At 33.5% G+C, this 21,447-nt stretch overlaps 1 protein-coding gene and 1 long non-coding RNA gene across 4 annotated transcripts in view; one reads left to right on the top strand and one right to left on the bottom strand.

The window, feature by feature from the left end:
- Window positions 1-21,447, top strand: part of CADM2 (cell adhesion molecule 2) — a 1,069,595-nt gene that overhangs the window by 393,759 nt on the left and 654,389 nt on the right. The window lies entirely within an intron of this gene.
- Window positions 4,136-21,447, bottom strand: part of LOC112661911 (uncharacterized) — a 28,621-nt gene continuing 11,309 nt past the window's right edge. The window contains exons 2-5 of the long non-coding RNA XR_003138081.3: window positions 19,708-19,756; window positions 17,742-17,848; window positions 4,627-4,680; window positions 4,136-4,273 (exon numbers count right to left, since the gene is read on the bottom strand). This is a non-coding gene — a long non-coding RNA (uncharacterized LOC112661911). The remainder of the gene's footprint in view (window positions 4,274-4,626; window positions 4,681-17,741; window positions 17,849-19,707; window positions 19,757-21,447) is intronic.

Below are 21,447 nucleotides of genomic sequence, written 5' to 3'. Positions count from 1 at the left end.
CCTGGGCGGCTCAGTAGTTGAGCGTCTGCCTTCGGCTCAGGTGATGATCCCGGGACCCTGGGATCGAGTCCCACAGGGATCGAGTTCCCCCCACAGGGAACCTACTTCTCCCTCTGTCTGTGTCTCTGCCTCTTTCTCTGTGTCTCTCATTAATAAGTAAATAAATAAAATCTTTAAAAAATATCAAGTAGAATTTCTCTCAGTTTCTAGAATACAATTGATTTTGATGTATTAAGCAGATTAATTATTAAAGATTATTACTAAAGTTAGCATAAAGAACCATTAGTAAGCAGAATAGAGAGCTTTATATATTTCTGACAAAACTTAGGAATTTAAATACTAATTGCTCATCTATCACTATCTAATAAAACAGCAACTGTAAAATAAATTAAAAAATATATGACCCATCTATTATATTAAAAGGTAGTGTCTTTGACAATATCGACATTCAAAACATAGCTGTGAACTTAAAATTAAGCAAAATCACAAAAGCTGACTTCCATAAATCAAATTTGCTTTTCAGATAAGACTTATTTTTGATCTTTGGATTCATGTATTCAACTGTGCATTGGTCATCATGACTTCCACAGATTAGGGACAGTTGAAATTTGATATAATAAAAATTGAATTAGGGATCCCTGGGTGGCGCAGCGGTTTGGCGCCTGCCTTTGGCCCAGGGCGCGATCCTGGAGACCCGGGATCGAATCCCACGTCGGGCTCCCGGTGCATGGAGCCTGCTTCTCCCTCTGCCTATGTCTCTGCCTATGTCTCTGCCTCTCTCTCTCTCTCTCTCTGTGTGACTATAAAAATAAATAAATAAAAAAATAAAAATTGAATTAATCATATTTTGTTCTAAATTGGCCTCTCCTTGAATAATTAATTTTTGACACAACCATTTAGAGTAAGCTAAATCTTACCTTCTCTCCCAATCCAATTAATCTAATTAATCACGCCTATCACCACATCCCTGCAGCAAACCATCATTGCATTTCACTGGAGTACTATAAGAGTATTGATCACTAGCTGGTCTTCCTAACTCTGGATTTGTTCCCTCAATACCAATGTTCACTCTTGTAGAGCTACCAAGCCATTCCCCTTTTTCAAAGTCAGTCTATAACTACAGAGAACCATCTGCAGTATAGCATCCTGAGCATACAATATCTCATTCATTGCCTTTGCTCATATTGCCACCTACAGTTTTACCCTCCACTCTTCCCAAGACACATTATATCATTTAATACTTCTCCATTTTTTCCATCTCTTTCTTGCTTATACTTAAGACAGTTAAGTTACTGTCTGGGAAGCTATTTCTACCAAAACTCTTCCCTATGAATATTCAAGGAATAGCTAGCCATTTCTACCACATGCCTTTGGAAAGCAAGAAGAGAAGATATGTATTGTGTTTTAAAGGGAAGTAACATTTTTTTTTCCTGAAAGTATTGGTAAAAAGGAGTGGATATGTTATCAGGAAAAAAGCCCTCAGGGGTATATATATATGTATTTTTTTTTTCTGCCAACAATTCTGAATGGGATTTGAGGTAGCATCAGCTTTGGGGATGCTTTTCAAAAATAATTAAGTCCATAGAACTTTTGTTTGGACCTCCCGTAACTTATAGGGCCTGCCCAATGAGATTAGGCATATGGAACAGCTCAGATTTCCCTGAAGTAATCACATCTCACCCTCTTTTTTTTGTTTGTTTATTTTAATTTATTCATGAGAGACAAAGAGAGAGAGAGAAAGAGATAGAAAGAAAGAGAGAGAGAAAGAGAGGCAGAGACACAGAGGGAGAAGCAGGCTCCATGCAGGGAGCCCGATGTGGGACTCAGTCCCGGGACTCCAGGATCACACCGTGAACCAAAGGCAGGCACTCAAGCACTGAGCCACCCAGGGATCTCTACATCTCACCCTCTTAAAGACAGATATTTTCCATTACAGGGGTAGCTGCATGTTTGCTGAAGCAGGAGGAATGTCTCTGCAAGCAAGTTCTACTTTTCAGATACTACAATATGAAATAAAAGAGGATGTCTCTTAACTTTCAAGATAGTCCCCAGATTTCACTTGTCAAAAACAGTCTTTTTGAAGAGATTTCTAGATTTCTTCATATGAACATCAAATAATTAGCTACCATTGCCCACACTCCCCCATTTGATATATGTGAAGTTAAATGGAAAATCTGCCCACTAGAGATAGGCAGGTGCTATATAAACACATCTGTAGGTCATTTAGAAATTACTATCATCACTCTTTTCATTAAAGTGACATGCATATATTTAGAAACTGCTTTTCAAAAACCTAATGAAAGACTGTCCTTGATAACTTCTCTATATGTTCATCTATAAATCATTATTAAAATCCTTTACATAATGAGGCGCACATTCTTGGGGAAGAAAAAAAAGGAAGTTTCAATTCTCCCATTTTTTTAAGGTGAACTGGAATTCAACCTATTTGTTTACATCATTTTATACCTGTTGTCACTGCATGTGTGAAAAGGTGCTTCCTTCCTATTTCAGAATTTTATACAGTTATGAATTGTCTCGTATCATATTTTCACTAACATTGAGATTATTGTTTTACTATGTAGAAATAAATACATAGTTTAGAGCATCTCAAAATTCATGCACTTGTATCTAGAAGCAACGTTAAGTTTTTCATGTGAAGATCCCCAAGACATCTCTATTGAGCTCATTGTATACTTCCAGTAAACCATGTATGTTGATATGGTGTCACAGATAAAGTCTAAATGTGTATATGAGAGTTACAATAGCTGTTTTCTGCCTGAGTACTCAAAGGTACTTTGAGACTTCTGCCGAAGCCTGCATTTTGCCCTCGTTCATGGAATTCCTAGGCTAAATGGCACTGCACAGGAGGTAGACATAGACTTGTTAAACGAGTAATGGGTTTCTGTGATCATCTCACACACAATTTCCAAATTTAATCCTCCTTATATAGAGTTTTATGTAAGGTCATTTCATAGTGTGTGTATGCTGAGGAAGATAGCTAACGTGCATAATTTACTGAAATAGACATCTGTTAGAGGTAAACCAGTGAGGTCATTTTTATATTGAAATCTGTGAGAGAGCCCATGGAAACAAAGTATAGTGCAAATAGAATATTACCTCCTGATTAAAACACCTGTGGATTCAATTGATACCATTTCATGTTGCATGGCATTGGAATTAAAGTCCCCAAACACCAAGCTCCTTAGTGTAGCCAATACTAACAACTCAGGAGTCTCATTTGAAAATCCAGTTTAGCCTTTACACAAAGCATGCACATCTCAACATATGGTTATCTGTTATTTTTCATGTAAAGGACTGTGATATTTTGATTTCCTATTTTTATATGGATAACTGAAGCATTTCAAAGGGGCCTTACATGTATGTGTTTGGTTGTTTTCATTCTGCACTACCTGAACAATAAAATGAACCAAGAGGTGATGCAAGAAAATGATAAAGGGTACTTGTGGTTAAGTATAATCACTCCACCAAGGGATGCCTGGGTGGCTTCATCAGTTAAGCATCTCTCTGACTGTTGATTTCAGCTCAGGTCATTATCCCAGGGTATTGGGATGGAGCCTTGTGTCCAACTCTGTGCTCAGTATGGAGTCTGCTTGTCCCTCTCCCCACTCTATCTCTACAATACATAAATGAAATCTTTAAAAAAATCAAAAAATAAACACTCCTCCAAAATGGACATTGAGACTTACTTATGATAAGGCTTTATTATTTTTATTATTTTAAATATTTTATCTATTTATTCATGAGAGACATAGAGAGAGAGGCAGAGACACAGGCAGAGGGAGAAGCAGGCTCCATGCAGGGAGCCTGACGTGGGACTCGATCCTGGGTCTCCAGAATCACCCCTGGGCTGAAGGCAGCGCTAAACCGCTGAGCCGACCAGGCTGCCCCATAAGGCTTTATTAAAAGTAATAGCTTTTTCCAGAGAAAAAAGATGTACTGTATATGTCTCATTGGAAAGGTTTTATGACTAAAAGGATGAATTTTAAATAATATATAATCTATTGAATGCACTGCATTATATCAACTCTTTCTATAGCAAGCTTGTTTTTACCAATTTAATCTAGCAGTGCCTATAATAAAAATTATCACAGGACTATGAGAAAATGCGTGTTTATTTCTCATTTTTAGTTTATTTTAAAAATCACACTAGTCATATTTGAAGGTGAAAGCACAAGCTGTATTTCCAAGATGTGTTTTTCCTCAGTAGAATTATGTCATGGGGAAACACTATGGATATCCATCAAAGTGAAACCTACAAGGACATAAGAGCTCGTTATTAGTGAACATTGTTTGCAACCTTCAGATGGCTTCAGCATTTCTGTCACAAAATGGCAAGCAGAATGAGAGATTAAAGCACATTGTACCCTCGAAATTAACATCACTACATAAATTATGGCTTTTATATAAATCTAAAAGGTTCTATCTTTTATTTTAAAACAATGACTTATTACAGCCTCCAATTTTTGTAATAAAATGTTACAGCAAGTTCAAGTTCAGTTAGGTCAATGCTGGCTTCAGGTTAACATTATTGATCGAAACTTGCTAAGGCATCCTGGCAGATACAGTGCAATAGCTTTGGTCGGGAAACTAAGCTGAGCAACATACCCTTGTGGTTCTGATGCTTGTTCTGGATCGTTTGCTTGTTCGTACTACAAAAACCTAGAAGAATGGAAAGAGGATTAAGTGTAGGATTTTAAAACACTGGTAAATGGCAAAGTGCTATTTTTCACATACTACTGAACACTTTGGTAGCATATGTGCAATTAGATCTTTTGTTTATGTTTTTAAGAAGTTTTGGTAAATGAGCATTTTATTCTTATCCATATCCTAAAAATACCAAAGCTTTAAAATGTGCAGTATTATGATGATTTTCAGATTATATATAATTTATATTCATAGATATATAAGTATGTATTCAGATTATATTATATATGATGCATAAATATATATCAGGGGTGCCAGGGTGGCTCAGTCGGCTCAGGTCACGGTCTCAGGGTCATAGGATAGAGCCCCACATCCTGCTCCTCAGGGAGCCTGCTTCTCCCTCTCCCTCTGCTTGCCACTCCCTCTGCTTGTGCTCTCTCTCTCTCTCTCTCTGTCAAATAAGTAAAATCTAAAATAAAATAAAATAAAATAAAATAATAAAATAAAATAAAATAAAATAAAATAAAATAAAATAAATAAAATACAATGTACGTCAAACATACTTAGTACTAGGCATACTTTGTGAATCAAAATTAGGAGAGCTTTTTTTTTTCTTTCTTTCAAGATTATTCCCTCTTTTACACAAGGTTGATAAGGTAATGGTAAGTGTTGGAATGAAGGCTGCAATCTGCTATAATGGGAGAAGGCTTTTCTCTTTGCCACCTTGACTGATACAGTTAATGTGTGCATCTATGACCTTGACAATTTTCAACAAATGTATTTGAAGTAAAGAGAACTATACTTCAGGCAAAATATCATAGCAATCAAAACCTTTGGTGGTTAAATTGACTAAAAATATTGGCCTATTATTCAATTTATTGCATTTCTGTTAGTAATAGCCTTGGTTGACAGAGAAATTCCTGGGTGCCTTCATTGACATTTATGAACAGAATTCCAGTTTAAAGATAGTAATCCACTACTGATTTTCTGAGGGACATATCATTAAAATGATATTCCTTTATATTGTTTAGTAGTCATTTACTTGTGGAATGATAAACTACAGTGATGATATTGGAAAATATGTAAGTGGAAAATTCTTCTCACAGATGGAACAATTTGTACCTAGGTCAAGCACACATGTGGGCCTGATTATACACTATAATGGGCAAACTCTTACATTTAAAATTTTAAATAGCACTATTTGAACTTTTTCCTCTGTGAGCAGCTCTCAGGAAGATGAACATTCCTATAATTGAAATGATCATGTGCATTCTGACCCTAATTGGGTAAGTTTAATATTAGGTGCACGCCAAGCAATCATGGAAGCAATTATGGGCACTTGTCCTGGGGCTGCCATCGCCCAGGTGCTGCCACCTGATTGTCGTTTGGTAATTTTCTTGGTACTTCCCAACTACTCCTTAGCATCAGTAAAATGATGCAATGTACTTCAAGTAAGTGAAGTCTCCTTGGAAGTACAAGTAAATACTTAATTATTTAGTTTGTGGCTTCATATAGGGGCTGTCTGTTCACCTAGAATGTGCAGATATATAATGAAATTTGTCTTCTGAAGAGACTTGCATGGAAGTCAAATTGGAGATGAAATATTTGCGATTAGCCATACAGTTCCTTTTGAAATTTGGAAAAAACCTTAAATAATAGTGATGATAGAGGCATTGCCAACTTTGGGATTTTTTTTTTTTTCAAGTCTTTGAAGTCTGACTTTGCAGAACAGATTGTAAATCTCTGGCCCATTACACACCTGCGGAGATTTTGGTGTTTTATTTCTCTTGGGTGAAACTGCAGAAGCCCAAACCATGTTAATCACTGTCAGAACCAGTTGTATAAAATGCCAAAATGCAGTGAACCAAGGATTTTATAATAAATATGACAATGCAGTCAGAATGTTGTTTTGTTAGGCTTGTTATTTGTGGTAATTTTTCATTTATAATCTTTGAAAGGAGAAAGTTCTAAGGCTTTTATCAGAAAAATTTTAACCACAGGGGAGATGTCACCATATTGTATAAATAAGACTCTAAGTACTTGTATAATAACAAATCCAGACAGAAATAAATAAACTAATTTAATAGTAGCACTTGCTTTAAATGCCTTAAAATGCTGGCTTGAAAAAAAAAACAATATCAAATATCACCACTAGAACTATATATATCTCTATGAATGGCATGTTAATTCTTAGAAGGATGAATATTCTCATTGCATTATTTCATATCAATCTTTCATTTTATTATCTTTCTTTCATTTATAAATGAATCTTAAATTTTTACAAATTAGCAGGTATAATTGGAATATGGAGAATTGTAGTTTTAATCTTCTACCAGTGTTCTTATTTGAAGTAGACAGTGAATTAAATAGAGTTAAGATTATTACAGCTAGCTTAGATATGTCACTGGCTGTTCCTTATATTCTGACATGTGCGTTCAATTTATTTCTCAAAGGAAACGCATTCTGTGAAAAGAGAATGAATATATCATAATACTTCATTGATTGATATGTCCAGTTAATGATAGGTGATTTTGATACCTGATATCAAAATTATGTTGTATCCATATATTTTAATATTCATGCACCCTCTGGTGAAATACATATATTAACATGTTAATTTTAGCGTGGGTTTTTCTATTGAATAACCATTTACATAAATATAAAATATCTTCAATATACTTGCACATTTATTTCTTGCTAACCAACACATAAGCAAAAAGTTTTATGTTATTATTTCAGTTTCGTGAATATTTATTTTGCACCTATCATGCCCTGGAGTAATATACAGAAGGTATGCAAAAGAAAGAGAATATACACTCCTGGGCTAAAGATTTTTACTTAGAAATATAATAATTCCAAGGCTGGATAGATCATCCTTACCACATGCTTTCTGCAGTGTTAAGACACAATTTTCTGATTGTCTGTTTATTGACCATGTTTATTTACAATTAAATCATTAGGTCCCAGGATAGTTCCTGGCACATAATAAGGAATCAATAAATATGTCTTTATTTAGAGGGTTGATTAAATTCTTAGTTGCTATAAGAATTAGAGAAAAGTTGATGTAGTAAGGAGTGCTTTCATGCTACCTATGTTTCTGGAGTACTTTTCATACTGTATATATTTCTAAGGTTAGCATTACGTAGGTATGCTCTGCGGCTCAGCCTATTTTCAGCCCTGTGATTTGGACTGAAAAGGAGTGAGACTACAATGAATGTAGTGATATACCAAACTTTGTTCACTCTCATGTCCTAAAGGTTCCTACTACGTGCATGTGAATACCACATAATTACACAGGATACATTTGAGAATCCAGAATCTGCAGTTAGAAACTACCTGAAATTGATAACATGACCTTCTCAAAAGTGTAATGACCTTCTCAAAAGAATCCTATGTTCTCCTCATTCATATCTTGGGGGATGCTTAGGCTACAACATTGAAGAAATAATTGAAGTAAAAAAGCATTAATGAATTATCCACAGAAATTAATTTGGGTACATTTTTATGGCCTCATAGTAGAGATGTCTTCTTAATAATTTTAGCAATTACTAAAGCTATTATCACCTGAGTTTTGTGTATGACTAGAGCTCTTGAATACTTAAAACTTTTCAGTTTAAGGCTCTGGGTTATACATCACTAACTATTGTTCAATGGTGATAGGGAAGCATTGTGTCCTTCACAGACCACTAGCTTCTGATGATCTAATTTAATCTTTAACAATAGTTACAAGGAAGAGCAAAAAATACAGTGTTGAAAGGGATGTTTTAACTATTGTACATGTAAATGATTAGAGGGGAGTTGGCTAAGCATTGTGTGGACCAACATTATTTCTAAACATTTCCCTGCAGTCAATTCTTAATTTTCCATGCTAACAGAGTAAGTAGTATCAAATAGGGAAGATCTATAGATCTATAGATGAGATTCATATACATATCTGAAAGAAACATTTTAGCTAGCAAAATAATACTTAAATTTATTTGCCTTGTATCCACATATTTTATATGTATATACACATCTATTCTAGAAATACCACTTAAAAATAAATACCTACATGACACCTTTTTTCAAGCAGAACATACTTTATCCTGACAGGAAAGATAGTATGTTTCTAATGATTTTTACAGAGTTTAGATATATACAGATGAATATGGAAGAAAATCTCTTCTTTCACCATTATTTCCTTAAAGACTTCTCATTGTACCGATCTGTATCTTAGTTGCCCACCTTATGCATTGGTTGATATTGTAATACAATATCTGTCCCAAACCATCCTCCAACCTCTTCAGGAAAAAAAGACAGGACCAAAAGCAATAGACTGTTTTACTTTGTCTTAGAGATAATAAAATCTAAAATAAAAAAATATATATATTCCTAGTAGTTGGGATTTCTCTCTTCATAGATCCTTCTTTCAAAATAATTTTTGATAATGAAATTTTTAAATATTTAATATTTATTTTTTTTTAATTTTTTATTTATTATTTATGATAGTCACAAAGAGAGAGAGAGAGAGAGGCAGAGACACAGGCAGAGGGAGAAGCAGGCTCCATGCACCGGGAGCCCGATGTGGGATTCGATCCCGGGTCTCCAGGATCGCGCCCTGGGCCAAAGGCAGGCGCTAAACTGCTGCGCCACCCAGGGATCCCAATATTTAATATTTAAATAAAGATTTACTTATTTGAGAAAGAGACAGAGCATGCGGGCACAATGGGGGGGGAGAAGGGCAGAGGGAGAAAGAATCACAAACAGACTCCCTGCTGAGTGGGGAACCCCACTCAGGGCTCCATCTCAGGACCCTGAGATCACAACCTGTGCCAAAACCAAGAGTTGAATGCTCAGCCAACTGAGCCACCCAGGCACCGTAATAATGAACTTTTTAAAGACTGAAAATGTTGCTGAAGGAAGAATACAAATATGTAAATAAGGGTAAAATACTTAAACATTGGTAATGGAGAATTGAACCAAAGATTAATGATGGAGAATTGTTATATGTATATAATATATATAATATGTTTGTTATATATATTATAACATGTTATGTGTTCTATGTATATGTGTATACTACATTTATATATAATAATTAAATATATATATAACATTTCATTATGTTATAATTCTCCATCATTAATATTTGGTCCAAATCTCTATCATTACTAATTAAGAATCTTACATACATACATATACATATATATGTATATATATGGCACATATAGACTTTTTGACAAAATAACTCCATTTTCTGAACTTCATTTTTTTCTCACTAATGTGTGAGGTTGTGAATTGGCAATATGTTAAAAAGATAGAGAAAAGTGCCTGGACAATTAATTCATTGTCTATATCATATCAGTCATTTGACAAAGTCCCTCAAATGTTCCTGTGTTAAAGAAAAATCATTCCATATAGAAGTCCAAAAGGAAATCACTACTAGAACTCTGAAATGTTTTACAAAAATAGTCAATTAATGATGCAAGATATATTTTGACATTATATACCTCACACATAGAAATAAGCATTTTATTTAAAGAAATAGCAAGATTAGGGGAACCCTGGGTGGTGCAGCGGTTTAGCGCCTGCCTTTGGCCCGGGGCGCGATCCTGGGGACCCGGGATCGAATCCCATGTCGGGCTCCCGGTGCATGGAGCCTGCTTCTCCCTCTGCCTGTGTCTCTGCCTCTCTCTCTCTCTGACTATCATAAATAAATAAAAAAAAAAAATTAAAAAAAAAGAAATAGCAAGATTAAAAAAAAAGAAATAACAAAATCAAGAGATTATAAGAGACATTGAATTCCTGTTTATAAACAATTCCAAAAAGTAAAATGTCAGGGAGAAAACTATATATAAAGTCCCATTATGTTAGTGGCTGTAAATGCCAAGTAATACCTACATTGATCAAAATGTATGGGTTTTGTTTTTATATTCTTTATAGCTACCCACTCTAATTTCTAAAGATCATCTAGAGACAATTTTAACTGGAAAGATGGAAAATAAATTGAGTAGGATTTTACCATACAGAGATTTTGGCCCACATTCAAGATGTTCAGGTATTTTTGAGTCTAATGCTAGAAATTCTCTTGTAATGTTCAATATCCATTTCCAGCTTAGTAATTCTATATTGTTATTTTCCATATTTTTGATGGTCTTTCAGTAAAAATACCATTTAGTCATTCATTTATTCAACAAATATTATCTTAAGACATTGTTATGAATCAAATAAAGATTACTATGTCCTTTAATACATACTCTCTAATCCCTAAGCAACACTGTGCTTTAGATATATTATTCACATTCTCAAGGTGAAAAAATTCAAGTTCAGAGAAGCTACGCGCTGTGCCAAATTTATACCACTGATAAGTCATATAGCTGGGATGTGAAGCCAAATCTGATTGCAATTAAAGTTCTTTCCACTATACGACTTCAGTTTTTCTTCCAATCTCTTGTTCTCTTCTTTCCCAATAAAGACAAATTCACTGTCTTTTCAGTTCCCAGAAAGGAAATGAAAAGATAATTTTTAGATGTAAGCTAAAGATAAAAAGTAAAAAACAATATGTTTATTTACATAAATTATAAAATTATAAAAGACTTGGTTCCTGATTCCTTTCTTCAGATAATTCAGCTTTATGAATTCATCCCATTATAAAAACTTCAATACCATCTTCCCTTGGCTATCTTATAGTATTTGCAACAATAAATAAATGTGCTTGTGATTATTATTATTATTTTATTTATTTCAATAATCACATTTAAAGACATGTAAGTGACTTTATATTATAATTAAAGTGACTTTAAATTATAATATCTAATAGTTACTGGGCACTTAATTATAATCAGTTTTTATGCTAAGCATTTCATATGCAATGTGTAACAATTCTCAGAGCAACTATGTGAATTGGATACTATTAACTCATTTTACAGGTAATAAAACTCATGATTATCAAAGAATGCCAAAGCTCTTAGACTCTAGATCATCCATACTGGATTATTTTTCTTTAAGTGTCCTCTTAATAGACATGCCCTGGTTGGTCGTACATCTCCTAAACCACATGCCTGTTACCTAACTGCAGTTGAGTTTTAATATAATATTACTAATTATATCCCAACAGATTTAGCAACTGAAGTAATAATGTGATATTTTTAATACATATTCACAGCAGGGACCATGAGACAAGGTTTTTGTATAATTAGTAGCACAGTTAACTAATTGGTTGATGGATTTGAGCTACTTGAACTATCAATTTATTAATCTCGTTGGTAATACAGCAGAGAAGAAAAAACTTAGAGTAAGACATGTTAGAAATATAATACAAAAAAAAGGAAAAATGTAAAAGAAAATGAAGCCACTGAATATAATAGAACTCATTCAAAGAACTAGGAATTTAATATTCTTGCTTACAAGGATGAAAAATAAGATGAATATCACACAAATTCTATAAACACATATGTTTTGAAAAAGGATATATATGGTGGTTTACTTTTTATTTTGAACTTGTTAGTACTAGTTCAATCATGGTATGCCATCCTGATATGTTTTAACGTTATTTGGGTTTCTCTATATTAAATATCAAAATTACAGCACATGTTATTTGAACTTTATAAACAACGTTATTAAATTTATTAAATGTGAATAATTTGCCTTTAAAATAAAAACATAATTTTAAGAAAACATCTTAATTTTAAAAATAATGACAAAAAATATTTTCAATGAACTAGAAGAAAAGTTTTTTTTGACATCATGGAATTTAAAATATTAATTTCTCCTGAAGTTTCCTTTAAGCAAATAAATATTTCACAGCATTAAAGCATTTGTTTCTATATTATAGTCATCAGATCTTTAAATAGAAAATGCTTCCCACATAGCAGAATCTACCCCAGTTTTTGTTTAATTTGCTCTTATTTTCTGTTGTTTCTTTCGACTCTAATAAGAGCTTATAATAATGAACATGATATTTGGTTAATGAAGAATGCACTGCATATTTAGAGATCTACATATTTATGTGACCTTCTTTTGTTCATAAATGCTAATATTTATTGCTTCTTTGTTGAGATTTTATTTTGTGTTTTGTGACAAACAAAAGTACGATTAGTGAAGCTGTAAAGTTTTCATGGTAGATGCCTGTGTTCCCAAGATAGCAGCATTAGTGTCTACAGAAGCAGTTAATGCTGTTTATCATTAGTGACAAAGGCTGGGAAGGACCTTCTGTGGCTTTTATCTTTCACCTTGCCAACAGAAGTTGATGAGCTTTCTGATTTAAATTCATAGGTGATGCTCCAGGATTTATATGCACTTCACATGGACAAGCACACAGGTAACCCATCCTGCTGATGGAGACTAATTAAAATCATCCTAACATTCTAATACTGGACATCCTTATGAAAACCATTACTTTATCCATATTTAATGCCAGTTGCCCAATGAGAACATGAAATATAAAAGAGTTTATAGAGGGATTTTCTCATCCATATTTAAAGGGTTTATTGCCTTGTGATTTATTTATTTGTTTGTTGTGTATAGAAACTAATGAATGTAAAGCACATTCTTGTAATGAACCTAAGTTTTTACAAATTTAAAATGTTAATGGTTACAGGAATTTTAAAACAAAGGAAGGCAATTCCAAGGAAGTAGCTCACTTGAATAATACTGAGTACGTTTTTCCTCTATAAATACTATCTATAGTGTGATCCCAGAGACAAATACCAGGTATCACCATAAAACCAGATTATAAAGTCGGATCTATTTGGTAATATGAAAGTTTAACCAGCTTTTGATATTTTGGAAATGTTCTGTATTTAAGACATCAAAGAATGCTGTGGTTGTTCAAAAGCATAAGATGGTATCTATACTTCCTAAATTTTTCAAAAATCATTTTGTGTGTCTAGTTTTCCATGGAAGGGTATTAGAATGTTCTAACACTATTGATCTCACAGTAGAGCATTTTGAAATTTTAAATTAGGTAAATCTCCTCTCTACCATCCCTCCTGTTTTGAATATGTTTCTCTTCCCCTTATTTTACAATCTAAACCCCTTACTATGAAAAATAAAATCTCTTGTGGCCCAGGTCAGCCTTGTCTTTGACCTTATTAGCACATCACTCTGCCCTTTGCTTCAGCCACTCTGGTGTTTTTCTTTCTCAGATATGCCAAATTGTTTGGTACATCGACAACCTTTCTGATTGTTTCACTCTTGCAAGAGGCTCTTTCCACTTCAGTGTCAATTTTCTCTTTTCACAAAGATCTTCCTCCCTTGTCTTTTCTAAAGTGTACTATGCAGTACTTTGCACTTCCTAAAATTAGTTTATCTTGTGTGTGTGACAGTAGCTGTCTGCAGACGAGCCATATCTATCTTGTTCACCATCAAATCTCCAGCACATAGGATGGCACCTGCCACAAAGTAGGTATTTTGTACACATCCTTGAATGCATTCTCATGATTGTCTCATTAAAACTGAGGAAAATTGGGTAAAAGGAGAGACTTTTCATTTTTTCACTCCGTAGTAAAAGGTGAATCTCAAAAAAGATACAAACCAAATCATGTATGTTAATAAGTCAATGACATTGACTAATATTTATTAGAAAAAAACATCAATGTAATATAATGTGTCATGAGTGATAAGGTAGTATTAATTAAAATATTTTATTTATTCATGATATACATAGAGGCAGAAACATAGGCAGAGGGAGAGGCAGGCTCCCCACGGGGAACCCAATGTGGGACTCCATGTGGGGACTCCAGGATCACGACCTGAGCCAAAGACAGATGCTCAACCTCTGAGCCACCCAGGCACCACAATATGGTAGTATTATAAAGCTGTAACTAGGGACAGTTGACTGAGTTTACTCTGAGATGCGTTTATAGGTTTGCTTGAGAAATTTAAGCAAACTCGTTGCTTTTCATGTTCAATTCTTTAAACATGGCATTTTAATGCAATTTTGCTCTTGCTTTAATGATATCAGCTGTGTAATCTCATTTCTTTTTTTGCAAGAGAAAAACATCAGAGTAAAGAGAATAGCTTTTAGTAATAACAAGACACTCCACAAATCAATATTATACCCTTCAAAGGAAACTGAATTCACAGGATCAAGAAATTGTGACCCACAAGATTGTTTTCTTTTTTATCAACAAAAATACATTTTATTCAACTTGCTATGTTTTTGGTGCTCCATCAAATTCATTTTGTACTATTGGCAACTGTTACACTATAAAGATTAAAACTGTGGCTTTTGTTCTATAACTGGAGTTGATGCCACATTCAGCTTTCATTCTTTCCTGTGACCCATTTTATTCTCTGGTATCTTTTTTAAAATGCACATTCTATGCAAGACGGCTTTGGCAAACATTCCTATTTTTCAATCTGTTTGTAGAAGTCAGCAGCTGCTGAATGAGTATTTCTGAAAAATGTTTCATGATAAGCAAGGTGCTAAGTCTCCTTTCAAAGAGCAGAGCTGAGCTTATTCCCCATATTCAATAAATCATGTTTTTTCAATACACATTAATATAAATTATAATATATAATGTTAAATATACACAGATATACATTACTATAGATTAATATTTTATACACATTAATACAGTATACAATTAATAAAAAATAAACATTGATTACAATTGTAAGTGATACTCAATTTTTCAAGAACATGAAGTTTTTCCTGACAACCATGAAAAGTAGGAAGTAGGAGAAATGTGCCAGGGAATCTTGATACCTTTCAAAAATAATGTTAAAATGCTATATCAAAGGTAATCATAAGATTCTTTAATATATATGAAACACAACTGTTGATATTTTTGCTTTTTAATCAATGTAAATTTCAAGCTAAAATATCTATTACGTGGATCAGAATATAACATCTAACATTTTAACATAATTTTAGAGTATATAAGTTAATTTGCATATATATTATGTAAAGCTATTTTAATATGCATATTTAATGTGAGATCTAATTCTAAATTATTAAGAATGTTAATTTCAATTAAGTATGACTGCTTTGTTAAATTCAAGGATATGCTTGGGAAAACATCAGTATACGTAATACACTTTCAAGTTTATTATTTTTCTTCTTCTGCCTTTCAATTAGAGCACAAACATAATAATTGGATAACAAAAATCCAGTTAAACCTAAATATATTAATATTTTAATATCAAATTAACTATAGATATTTGTAATAATTGTAAATAACTGATTTTCTTAAATATAGGTATCTACAATTCACATTTTCTTCTGATTTGGATAATCAATTACTTTTCTTATGAAAAGAAAACATAAACAGCTACAAAAAAGTGTACTATAAGTTTCATCCTAAGTAATTAAAGGAAGTTAAAATAACACGGTATGACTATCCAATTAATACTTGTTTAATGAAATAATGTAATCTTAAAAATAGAAGGTGAGGATAAGAACTTCCAACCTCAAGGCAGCCCAGGTGGCTCAGCAGGTTAGTGCTGCCTTTAGTCCAGGGTGTGATCCTGGAGACCTGGGATTGAGTCCCAAGTCAGGCTCCCTGCATGGAGCCTGCTTCTCCCTCTGCCTCTCTCTCTTGCCCTCTCTCTCTCTCTGTCTCTCTCTCACACTCTCTCTGTGTCTCTCATGAATAAATAAATAAATCTTAAAAAAAAAAAAGAACTTCCAACCTCAAACAATATTTTAGGAAATAAATACAAATGAGAAAGTAGACCTATGAAAATTTTGATAAATGAACAGAGCCAGTATTTACTAGTAAATATTGGTATTTACTAAATACCCATACCCATATATTTTATTTTGTATGTGAACATAGAAGTCATATGTGTGTGTATGTTTGCTCATGTACATGGATCAAATATATAAACATGTAACAAAACATACAAGTATTTATATCGTGAATCAGAACTGATTTCTGTAATTTTGGAATTATGTAGGTTTTTTGATAAGATATAGTATTTTACTAGAGCACAGTGATATACATCTAAATCTACTAAGGAGATCACTGTTAAAAATTAAAACACAACCATCAAAAATAAAACTTCTCAAATAATCTTCTCCTTTGCAACACCATTGGTGTTGCAGGATTTCCTTCTTCCTGCCGCGGTTCTTGGTCACATGGCTTCAAAGAATGAAGAGGTAGGCCAGAGGAAGAGTGGTGGGCAGCAAAGCGAAGTTTATCTAGTGATTGTACAAACTTTATTGAATGATAGTATAAAGCTCCCGAAGAGGGAGGGAACCTGAGAGGATCACTATGGGGCCTTCTAAATCTCAAGGTTTTTATGGGCTTTTTGGTGGGCTGCTTTGATCTAATTAGCCCTCCAGGAACCTGTCGTCCAGTTAGGTTCTATCTCGTGGGAAAGGATGGAGAGCTCCTTCTAGGGTGATATAAAATCTTTTTACGGGTAGTTTCCTCTAAGGGCAGGGGAACCCCTTGTCCCTGCCTGCCTTTCTTCCAACTATCCTTCATCAATTGATATCTATTAGTGACTTAACTTTAATAATATAATAGAGGAAAGAACTAAATAATACAGAAATAAAAAATCTGGAAATTCTAAATGAAGAAAGAAGTTTAAAACTTATTGTACTTCTATTTTTTATTAAAAACTACAAAAAAAACTATATCAGTAGAGCTATCAACACTTACAAGTACTATTCAGGCATAGTTATAAGAAAATATGAAATTCCAGATTATCAGAAAAATACTACAGCAATAGTCTAAACATTTCATATACAAAACTGTTGAATAATTTTTGTTTTATAGTAAATAATTCTTTTAATAAAATGTTTCACACATAAAATTGTGACATAAACTTTTACCCACCAACTAAGTTAAATAATTGACTAATAACCATACCAGTGAATTCTCCTTCATGAGGTTCCATTCTTCCCAAGGTTAACAGCTCTTTTAAATTTAACCCTCTCACTTACTTCCTTTATTATTACGGACATAGTTAGACTTTTTATGGATTAAAATTTTTATAAACAATTTCATATTATATGCATTCAACACCCATATTTTTCTATAATATTTCACTTTAGAGATTTTCCCATTCATTTATTCATTAATTGATTTTCGCTGCTGTATAGTATTTTGTTTAATGAAGATAAGATCTTACAGTTTACTTACCCATTCCTTCTTATTTTAGATAAATATTTGAGTTGTTTCCATGGTTTTTTTTTTTCCTTTTCTTTTAAAAAATTGTGCTTCTCTGAAAAGTCTTATAAATGATGAACCTGTACAATGATTTTCAGGAATGATATTGGTAAATTAAACAATATGCACATATTTAAATATATAAGATAGAGTCAAATTGTTTTTCAAGGAAATAAAACTAGTTTATATATATATAGCAGCTACCTTCCATAGGATATGACTTTTCTTTTTATGTTACAATCTTTGATAAATATATGTTTTAAATCTCAGTGTAGTGGAATTTATGGATCATCTTCTTTTCCCTTCAGGACAAGATTATATATCCAGGTGAATATAAATGTTTTCCTATATTCCCTGATAAATGCTTTCTTTCTTTGTAATCATGCTAGCCAGTGCAGACAAGAAACAATATGCTGAATTTTCCAAAACAAAAGCAATATCTGTTAAGTTTGCTGGTAGAGCTAGCAGGAAGGGAAAGTGTATAGATTTACTAACAGCAGGAAGGGGAATCCACAGACATGGTCTATTTGTTAACGTTTGGAAGCACATGTCCTATGGCTTTACACAAATAAATAAAACTTAATCATGGATACGTTTGGTAAATAACATGTTCATCCTTGTTTTATGAGGTTGGGCTATGAAGTAGTAAAATCTATCAAATGAATAATAGCACAGGAAAGAATTGATTTTTTGGCAGCTTCACATTGTTAAGAGCCATTTATTTGAGAGATTGCCCCCTCTTTGTGTGTGTGTGTGTGTGTGTGTGTGTGTGTGCGCGCGCGCGCGCTCGTGTTTCCCAGAGGAGAGATTTTTTTTTTCCTCAATTATATGGAACATTGACTCTTTTTTGTAACTGAAATACCCTTTAAGAAAAACTTCACTATTTTACAGGTGTTTCTATGTTTTGGACAGAGAACATTTTTGATAAACTGGATGCATTATGATTGTATAAATTGAATAACATATTTCCTTTGCTTTAAGATTGGGTGTGTTATTCTGAAAAAGTTTCTACTATGAGTCATACACACATTGATTTTGTGTGTCACACTTGTAATCACATTTTAAGGACAAATGAAGAATTCTAAATTGTATTAATGTTGTTAAAAGAAAACCATAGACCCCGAATGGCAATACTTAAGGCCCCAAGTCAGTAAACCAAGACAGAATATCTAACCTGCAGTTTCAGTCCCCCTTCCCCCAGGAGTGTAAACTCTAACCTGTCAACATAGAATTTAATGGTTAATTACAGGAAATTACTAACAGACCTTTTCTGCTCTACTTAGGTGGGCAAACTTGCCCAAAAAACAAATTTATTGCTTATAAATCCCTTTGTTCTTTCTTTCTTTCTTTCTTTCTTTCTTTCTTTCTTTCTTTCTTTTCTTTCTTTCTTTCCTTCCTTTCTTTCTTCCTTCCTTCCTTCTTTCTATAACCTCTGCCTGCCTTTAAAAACCTTTCTTTGGTTTAGTTCAGTGTCACTCCCTTCTATTTTTTTCTATTTGCTAGATAAGATGCTGACAGATCCATGGACCCTTTAATAAAGCCAATTAGATATGCAAATGTATTTGGTTGAATTTTGATTTCTAACAATGACTATGTTTAAAACAAGTAATATGGGGGATCCCAGGGTGTCTCAGCGGTTTAGCACCTGCCTTCGGCTCAGGGCACGATCCTGGATTCCGGGATCAAGTCCCAGATCCGACTCTTTGCATGGAGCCTGCTTCTCCCTCTGCCTGTGTCTCTCTCTCTCTCTCTCTCTCTCTGTGTGTGTGTGTCTATCATGAATAAATAAATAAAATCTTTTTTAAAAAGTAATATGACCAATGTTCCTGTGAAAAATTGTGTTCTATGGAGTTGGTTTTCTTTATGAGGAGTTGTTGGCTGAAAGAATTTTTTTTTCCTACTATTTGATACTTTATTTACATACTTGAGTGATGCTCACCAGACTGTAAGAAACAAAGGACACTGGTATTTCAGGAATGATTCCATACCTGGAGATGCAACATAGATAAATTCAAAGTATTTAATTAATTTGGAAGTTATTTTGTGGAGTGGTTAATTTAAAGGATATGCCCTTAGTCAGTAAATCTTCTATGCTTTCATATTCCATAGCTTGCCCAGATGCCCTGCCAAATTCCTCCCCTCCCCATATCAAACCCCCCTCCACTTTCCAGATGGCTCCTACTCCCGTTAGTACTTTACGCTTTCTACTCACTTTTCTCCAGGACCACATACCCCATGATCTCTGCTAGTTTATGGAAGATTTACTGACTAAGGGCATATCCTCTCAGTGTATCCTTGTCCCTATGGAATGCTCATTGAAGCTGGAATAAGAGAACAGGCTTTCAAACCTTAGCTGTGATTATCACCAACAGTATGTTTTAAGTACCAAAGTACCTAAAAATTTTAGTGTTTTAACTGTTTCACCTGGCAACTAGTGATAGCAATGCCCCAGGGTTGTGATGATAAAGGAGATAGATAATGAAGTCAGAGCACCTTGAATACTCTCTTTTGCCTATACAAAGGTTGTTATTAAAGAGTGGGAGGCTTGGTAGTGGGAAGAGGAGGAATTGGTAACGGTCAAATGTATTGAGGATGAACTTTGATTCAGAAAATTTCCCAGAAAACACAACAAACAAAAAACGTTCACCTATTCATATCCAGTATGTACCAGGAGGCCTCTTTCTCCAGTATGGAATAGAAATCATTCCATTCCATATGTTAATGTCTCCCTCATTCACTTGTCTCTAGCTCTACACTTACCCACAAACAGTAACAGTTCCACGGGTAGGGCATACCTATGACTGAAGTTGGGATTCCTAAAGCAATCTCCTTGAATAAGGATTACTGTGATAGTTTTAGTTTACTGAGAGCAAGCCCAGTAGTTATGGTGGAATGAGTTTCAGGGAGTTCCCGGATCACAGGTACACAAATTAAGATTCTATAGGGAATAACAAAGAGCGGGGGAAGAAGGCCAAGTAACAAACCATGTTCACCGTCCTATATTTAGTGTAGGTATCTGGAAAAGTGATTTTCCTCCCAAGTCATTGATATGTTCTGATATCATATTACCATATTATAACTATTATGTTTTATGTGGCAGATTTACTGTAAATCGTTTTTAAGAAAACAATGTAAAAAATATTATTAAGTATAAATGAAGTATAATGAAATGTCTTTAATTCATTTAAATGATCTATGTCTTATTCTGCTACCCAGAAATACAACTCTATTACTACTGAGCAGTTATAAGCTTTTTATTTAGCCAGAGTTGGTGGTCATTTAGTTTTCAAGTGGTAAATGTGTGTTGGTGCAGATTTTTTCATGATTTTGTTGTTCTTGTTCTCTGATACCAGAAAAATAAACAACTGAATGGTTAAAACACAAATCATTTACAAAGTTTTGGATGAAAACTCTCCAAATGAAAATTTGTGTTAATTGGTTCTGTATTTTTCATGTAATTTCATATATAGCATACAGAAAATTAAATTTTGTATTTTAATAATTGTGTAGGTTCACTATTTTTTGAGACACATATCATATATTTGGTATTTTTTTCAAATAATTAAAAATTCTTTCTGCATTCCTTTTAAAATTATTTGTTTTACTTAGTGTATGTGGTTTATAGACACTGAAATTTAAATATGGAAGCTTAGCTATAGCACCTGAGCTGCTAAAGTCT

Source organism: Canis lupus, chromosome 31 (assembly GCF_003254725.2).
Source record: "Canis lupus dingo isolate Sandy chromosome 31, ASM325472v2, whole genome shotgun sequence".
NCBI classification, from domain to species: domain Eukaryota; kingdom Metazoa; phylum Chordata; class Mammalia; order Carnivora; family Canidae; genus Canis; species Canis lupus.
This window is presented reverse-complemented; position numbering and strand designations above follow the sequence as displayed.